The following is a 7,959-nucleotide window of genomic DNA, read 5'->3' on the forward strand; positions in this document are numbered from 1 at the left end:
AGGATTTTAGACTCAGAGGCATCAATTTTTTTTTTTTATTATTTATTTGGCTGAGCCGGGTCTTAGCTGTGGCATGTGGGATCTAGTTCCCTGACTAGGGATCAAACCAGAGCAACCTTTATTGGGAACACAGAGTCTTAACCACTGGACCACCAGGAAAGTCCCAGCATCAGTGATTTAAGTACCTGGCCCCTTGTATAAAGTCAAATTCCATATTCTGTTGATCACTTCTGGCTGATCTGCTTCTCTCATCAAATCTAACCTCAACACCTTGGGCCAGTAGTTAAACTTCACTTTCCTTATCTGTGAAATGGCGATATTTATAGTACCAATCTCCTGTGGTTGTTCGTGACTATTAAATAAGATAATACCAGGTGTAAGGGTTTAAGAGGAAGGCCTGGTACAGAGGAGGCACTCAGTGAATATTATTCCTGACAGAAGACCTCTTCTATGGCTTCCTCACTCCCCTACTCTTGATTAATCTGTTCCTTCAGCCTGGAATGTCTCCACCCAGTAAATAACTTGTTTGCTTCCTCCAGGAAGTCTTCCTTAATATCCACTGATGGAATTCCCTTCCCTCCTCAGAGACCTGGTGCTCCTCTCTGTTCACTTTGATCTCTTCTGCCCCATTCATTAAATCCATGCATTCAGTTGGCAAGTATGTCTTGAGCATTTACTACGGTAGAGGCTATGAGTGTCAGCCTCAAGGTAGAGGTTATGGATTAAACACTGTCAACCCTGAGGCAGAGGTTATCGATTAAACTGCCCCTTAACTCATAGCTTGATGAGGAAGCTGGGCCTGTTAACTACTGAAATACAGTGTGGGAAATGCTTTGAACAGGGAGCTGCAAACATTTAGAGAAGGGGCACTGAAGTCTGCAGAGCACAGAGGGCGCCATCAAGGAAGTCTTTCAGCAGAGGCAGCCTGAAAGATGAGTATACTCCCCAGGTGGACAAGGTGGGGAAAGGCATTAAAAGCAGAAGAGATGTGGGCTTGAGAGACCAGGGCAAGACCAGGAAAAAGAGCAGGGAGTCCCGCACAGTGCGGTGTCTAGGGCCTGGGGAATGGCAGGACCTGGGGAGGGGGGGTCCATGGGAGCTTGGCCCTGGCAGGCTTTGTTTGCTGAGCTAAGGTGCTAAAGGGAAGTGGACACAGAATTTTATTTATACACAGGACACTCTGATCCAATGGTCATGAACACATCTCCCTCTGAGTACAGGGGCATCCATTTCAGGGCTTTTGGGGCTCCTTGGCATGGATAAGCCTCATGGTTTTTTTCTTTTCTTAGTTCTGCTTTCAAGCCGTAAGAAAGATGGAAGAACTTAGTTCCCTGTAGCCCACACAGCAGAAAAGAGGGAGGGAGGGGTGCCCAAGCAGGAACTGCAAGGCTGAGCAGTCACATGACAGGCAAACTGGCTTTCTGGCAAGAAAGCTCTGCCCTGGGATGCAGAGGCAGCTTTGTGTGCAGGTCGGGGGCACCCAGAGGGCTCCTCGTGGGCAGTCCTGGGGCATCAGAGGGCACTTGGGGGCTGCTAGGGAGGAAATGTCAACATTTGGGACCTGGATGGTGTGTGTGTGTGTGTGTGAGAGAGAGAGCAAGAGAAATACCCATGAGATCTCCAGGGGTTTGTGACGGGGTTTTTCAGGGGCTAGTGAGGACTCTTCGGAGAAGCATTTATCCTCAGTGAGCCAAGCAAGGGATGGGACAGGCTGGCGTGATCCCTGGGACCCCCCTGCCGCCCAACCTGGCCTGCAGCCTCAGTCAAGCACAGCACCTGCCAAGAGCTTAGTCGCCTGTGACTGTCAGACCTGGGAGTGGGGGTGACGTGGCTCCAGGAGATTCAGGCAGCTGGCTGAAATCTGCTCCTGCCCTTGCCCCTCCTCCCCTCACAGCCTCCCCTTCCCCCCTGCAGTCTTCTAGCCCCCGACCGGGCCCAGACGGGGGTGAGGGGGTGGGCTGTCTGGGTAGTCACGTGATGGGCAGAGGCCAACCGCCGGTGCCAGTGGAGGGGTGGGCCTTCCCCGCCAGCCCCTGGCTCTGGAGGAGGAGGAATGAAGAAAGCTCGCCTCCCTCGCAGATCAGTTTCTCCAGTTCCCTCCTACAAACGGCCAGGATTTCCCATCCTGTCCCTCCAGTATTGGTCTTCCGGTCTCCTGGGAGGGCTTGGTGCCGCCAGCGGCCCGTGAGCGTGAGTGTCAGGCTCAGGCAGCCCTGCTTCTGCCCTTCTCTGCCCCAGGACGCTCCCCACGTCTCCCCTCCTGTGCGCCCCGGCCCCTTTCTGCTCCCGGTGCTCCTAACTTAGTCGGCGCGATGTGATTATTCCCAGAGCCGACTGGCGCCTGGAGGGACCCACGGCGGCAAACCACCCGCCCTCCGCAGGGGGAGACTCCCTCTGAGGGCGCGGGGACCTGAAAGGCAAGTCAGCAGGCGTGTCAGCCCTGACGCGGGTGGCCCGGAGGTGTCAGTGGGGACCGTAAACAGCTCTTCTTTGGCGTGCGAACGATCTAGTTTCAAAGCCGGCAGTTCCCGGGGACTGGGCCAGGCTTGTGCAAGGCCCGGGCCCCGCCCCTTCTTTATTCCAGAAGGCCTCAAGGTCACCAGAGGCTGGCCTGGGGGTGGAGGGGGGGGCCAGGGTGGCGTTCTGGGAACGATGACAGAGAGCCTTGCGTGAAACAGCAGCGGGGTGGGGGCCGGCCTAACAGGGAACAAGCAGGAGGCTGAGCTACGCCCCCAGCCCCCGGGAGAGGGGGGCCGGCCAGGAGCAGAGGGAGAGATCATGTTTCTTGGGGAGGACAGCCCCCCCACCCCTCACCCTCAGAGCCAAGGCAGGGGTCTGGGCAGAGAGGCGCCAGATGGGAGCCAGCAACGCAAGGCCTGAGCCCCGGAACGGTGCCAGGCGGCGCCTTCCCAGGCGCCCGGAGGGCGAGCACACGGCCGGCAGGTGGGGCCTCACACCCCAGATCAGGCTCTCTTTTATCTCCAAACAGCTATGGGCCTTTCTTGAGGCCCGAAGGGCCCTCAGCAGCAGCGGCATGGAGAAACATGAGCAGCTTGGAGGTTTCCAAGTGGAGAAAGGACAGATTGTTTCCAAGCAGCCAGCTGCCCTGCCTGTCCCGATGACCTTTCTCCCGTGATCACTTCCCAGCCTGAACTACTCTGTCTGTCTCCTCCTGTTTACCAAGTCCAAGCTCGCTCTGCTGGCTGCACAATAGGCCAATGAATCTGAGACAGGTGTTGAGGCAAGGAAGAGACTTTAAACAGGGAGCTGGCAGGCTCTGAAAAGATAGCAAGCTAGTGCCTTAAAATAACCATCTTATTGGGGTCTGGATGCCAGATTCTTTCATAGATCAGAGAGAAAGAAGCAATGAGGAACGAAAGTCAAAAGGCAGTGGGGAAGTAAAGTGAAAGGGTCTTCAGACTTGCAAAACATCTCTAAGGGAATGGCCAGCCTTTGGAAGGGATGTGCCAATCTCTTCTATTCACAGGTGGGCAGGGACAAACCATCTCTCTAAGAGCTGAACGAAGACACTTTAGTTTATAGTCAAGCAGAGGGGCAGGGTCCTCCAGGCAAGCCACGGAGTGTGATTATAGCAATAAAAGCGATGAAAAGCAAGTCAAAGAAACAGTTTCCAACATGGAGTCAGAATTGGCTTCCTCCCTGCAACAACCCCACGCCAGCCTCCATCCAAGAAGCAGTGATTCTCCATCTGAGATATACCATCAGTGCATCTTCTCCATGACAAAGCTCCTGTTTTTCCTCTTTCTGGGAGAGCTGTAATTCTGGGAGAGTTACATAACCACTAAAATTCACTCCTTCCATCAAAGAGTTGTGTGATTTCTTCTTTCTTCCCACCAGGATTCTCTCTTCCTTCTTTTCTTTTAACACATAGGCACCGTGTTAGGAATGCAAGGAAATGCAACAAATGATGCTTATAAAAAAATCTTTTTGGCTGTGCTGGTGTTTGCTGCTGCATTCGGGCTTTCTCTAGTTGCGGTGAGAAGGGGCTACTCTCTAGCTGTGAAGGGCGGGCTTCTCATTGCAATGGCTTCTCTCGTTGCAGAGCGTGGGGCTCTAGAGTGCAGACTCAGTAGTTGTGACACGTAGGCTTAGTGACTCTGCAGCACGTGGGATCTTCCTGGACCAGGAATCACACCCGTATCCCCTGCACCGACATGCAGATTCTTAACCTCTGGACCACCAGCGAAGTCCCACAAATGACGGTGTTAAATCTCGCCAGAGGCTTTAGTCCTTATAGGACCCGGGGGACAGGATCTTGGCTTCTGTGTCTCTGTGTCCCCAGAAGGTAGCGCAGTTCCCACCACAGAGTAGGCCCTCCACTAGTCTTTCCTGAATAGGAAGCAGGGTGCTCGGAGTGCGTAGAAGTGCTTGTGGGAGAGTAGAGGGTCCTCTTTCCTCCTTTACCTGTCCAGCCTCCTCTGTCAGGCCTCGCCCTTCAGGGTTACATATACACCCACCCTGCAGTTTTCCACCCATCTCAGGGCTCAGCAAGCCACCACCACAGTCCCAGCCCCTTATATTGTCCCAGCTGACCCTTCTGATTGCTATAGGGCAAATTGGAAAGAAAGCCGGCCGAATGTCCATGACTCTAACCTCAGTTTCCCCACTCTTTTCAAGGGCCACCTTTGTCTGGTCTACATTAGGGATATATCCAGTGTATGTCTCTGCTGCTCCTGTGCTAGGCTCAGTCATGCCCAGCTCTGCTACCCCATGGACTGTAGCTCACCAGGCTCCTCTGTCCCTGGGATTCTCCAGGCAAAAATACTGGAGTGGGTTGCCTTTTCCTTCTCCAGGGGATCTTCTTGACCCAGGGATCTTAAGTCTCCTGCATTGACAGGCAAATTTTTTACCACTGCACCACCTGGGGTGTCATAGCCAAGCCCACAGCCAATAGCCTACAAGGCTCAACTCCCTGACCTCCTTCCCACTGTTCTCCCTCCTCTCCCTCTGCTTTAGGCATCTGATCTCTTTCCCTCCAACTTTCCAGACTACCTTCCACCCCCAGGGCCTATGCCTGTGTCATTCTTCCTATCTAGAACTTTCTTTTGCCATATACCTGTCTGGCTCACCCTCTCACCTCCTTTACATATTTGCTTATGTGTTACCTTCTCACCAAGGCCTTTCCTCATTCCCACATACTCCACAAAGTGCAATACCACAAGGTGTTCCCAGTCCCCCTCCCTTGCTTTATTTGTCTCCCTTATTGCTTTCCGCTATATTGATTTTCTAAAGATGTTTATTGCCTCCCGCATTAGAATGCCAGCTCTGGGATTTCCCTGGTGATCCAGTGGTTAAGAATCCATCTACCAATACAGGGGACACAGGCTTGAGTCCTGGTCCAAGAAGATCCCACATGTTGTGGAGCGACTAAGCCCATGTGCCACAATTACTGAGCCGGCATTCTGTGCCACGACTACTGAGCCCAAGCACCCTAGAGCCTGTTCAGTCAGTCGTGGTCAACTCTGTGACCCCACGGACTGCAGCATGTCAGGCTTCCCTGTCCATTACCAACTCCTGGAGCTTGCTCAAACGCATGTTCATCAAATCGGTGATGCCACCCAACCACCTCATCCTCTGTTGTCCCCTTCTCCTCCTGCCTCCAATCTTTCCCAGCATCAGGGTCTTTTCTAATGAGTCAGTTCTTCACATCAGGTGGCCAAAGTGTCGCAGGAAGGGGGACCCCTTCCAGGGCCTGAAACTGGGCTCTTGTCTAACACTTGGAAATGAATTGTCCGAGGAGATACATGTGCTGACAAAGCAAGAGATTTTATTGGGAAAGGGCACCAGGTGGAGAGCAGTAGGGTAAGGGAAACCAGGAGAACCGCTCTGCCATGTGGCTCGCAGTCTCGGGTTTTATGATGATGGGATTAGTCTTTGGCCAATCATTCTAATTCAGAGTCTTTCCTGGTGGTGCATGCATCGTTCAGCCAAGATGGATGCTAGCGAGAGGGATTCTGGGAAGTGGACGGACACGCGGTGTCTCCTTTCAAACTTTCCCGAACTCTTCTGGTTGGTGGTGGCTTATTAGTTCCTTATTCCTTACCAGGATCTCCTATTATAAAACAACTCATGTGAATGGTTACTAAAGGGCCTGATCAGGGTTGGCGATTTCAGTCAGTCCTAACAAAAGTATTAGAGCTTCAGCATCAGTTCTTCCAATGAATATTCAGGACTGATTTCCTTTAGGATTGACTGGTTTGGCCTCCTTGCAGTCAAAGGGACTCTCAAGAGTCTTCTCCAACACCATAGTTCAAAAGCATCAATTCTTCAGCGCTTAGCTTTTTTTATGGTCCAACTCTTACATCCATGCATGACTAGTGGAAAAGCCATAGCTTTGACTAGATGGACCTTTGTTGACAAAGTAAAGTCTCTGCTTTTTAATATGCTGTCTAGGTTGGTCATAGCTTGTCTTCCAAGGACCAAGCATCTTTTAATTTCATATGCTCTGCAAAAAAAGAGAAGCTATCGCAACAAGAAGCCCATGGCCTGTAACTAGAGAGTAGCCCCTGCTCGTCACAACTACAGAAAGCCTGTGAGCAGAGGTGGGGTGAGCAAGCCACACCTCCCTTACTGCCCTGTCCCTCTCTTTGAGGAAGGAACAGGAACTACAACCTGGGGAGGAAAGAGAATGTAAGCTGGAGGCTACATGTGATTCTTCCTTTGGTCCAAGGAAAAAGCACCTTTATGTGGTGCCTTACTTAAAAAAAAAAAAAAAATATTATGATTGTCTGCAGAGCTTCTCTAAAACATTTAAATTTCCAGACTCTATCCCCAGAAATTCTTAGGCAACTGTCTGGGCTGAGAGCTGAGCTTTTTTAAAAACAAACAAACAAACAAACAAAACTCCTTCAGTGATTCTCCATCCAAGTAATAGCCCGGTAGGCTACAGCCGATGGGGTCGCAATGAATCTGACACGACTGAGTGACTTCACTTCAGTGATTCTAATGTTCTGCCAGAATAGAGAATGAGGGGTCCAGGCAATGCCCTGGCCAGGTGCTGCTGTTCCTTGGTGTCCCAAGAGCACTCAGAGTGAACATGGGTACCCTAAGACATCAAGTGGACATCTAGATCCTCCAACTGGAGAACTGTGACTGTGCATGGGTATTCTTCTGTTCATCCAGTAGGTAACCATCTACACACACACAGTTCTACCAGAAACCAATTCTCAGAGGCGGCACAGCCTAAAGCAGGATTTACAAACTCACATGCCAACCAGAGCCACGCAGGAAAACCCTGGATTGCAGTAGGTATGGTGTTGAGATGCAGCTTTTACCCTGTTATGACCTGTTCTTTTCAGGAGGGAATGCAGGCCCCATGGTGTCAGATATTCCTCTCTGTTCTTCCAAACAGAAACCAGAATTCAGGAACTTTAAATGAACTAACGCATGGTGTTGCTGTTCAGTTGCTCAGTCATGTCCGACTCTTTGGGACCCCACGGACTGTAGCACGCCAGGCTTCCCTGTTCTTCATGATCTCCTGGAGTTTGCTCAAATTCATGCCCACTGAGTCAGTGATGGTATCTATTAATCCATATGTTCACTTAAAAATCCTGATGCTGCCAACAGGTTGCTAACCCCAGTTACATGGCTGCTAAACCACCATATCTAGCAAGGCTGACTGCTCTTACAAGTGGGTGGTCTTTCACACCACCACTTTAGTGCAGTGTCCCTTCCTCCTGCCACCCTTCACGTTCAAGCTAACAGGCAATGACTGCTTGCCCCAGAGCCTCACACCACTTTTAACAGCTGCTCCCTCAGCGTTGCCAAGACTCCCCTGAAGTTTTGCAATAAAGGCTTGTTGCAGGGTTGTGCTGGAGCTGGCTCCTACTGGCTTGCGAAATTCAATTGTACCCATTTCTTCCCAAGTCCACGCTTGTTGACATCACATCAGCAGCAATGAAATCAGCCCTGGTGAGAGTATTCACACCACATTTATCA

General features: G+C 51.4%; 1 long non-coding RNA gene across 1 annotated transcript; it reads left to right on the forward strand.

The window, feature by feature from the left end:
• Positions 1 to 1,988: 1,988 nt before the first annotated feature.
• LOC120870188 lies at positions 1,989 to 3,828 on the forward strand. Its single transcript, XR_005722750.1, has 2 exons — positions 1,989 to 2,190; positions 2,990 to 3,828. It is a non-coding gene; the product is annotated as an uncharacterized LOC120870188 (long non-coding RNA).
• Positions 3,829 to 7,959: the final 4,131 nt, after the last annotated feature.

This window comes from Oryx dammah, unplaced genomic scaffold, assembly GCF_014754425.2.
Source record: "Oryx dammah isolate SB20612 unplaced genomic scaffold, SCBI_Odam_1.1 HiC_scaffold_11, whole genome shotgun sequence".
NCBI lineage: Eukaryota > Metazoa > Chordata > Mammalia > Artiodactyla > Bovidae > Oryx > Oryx dammah.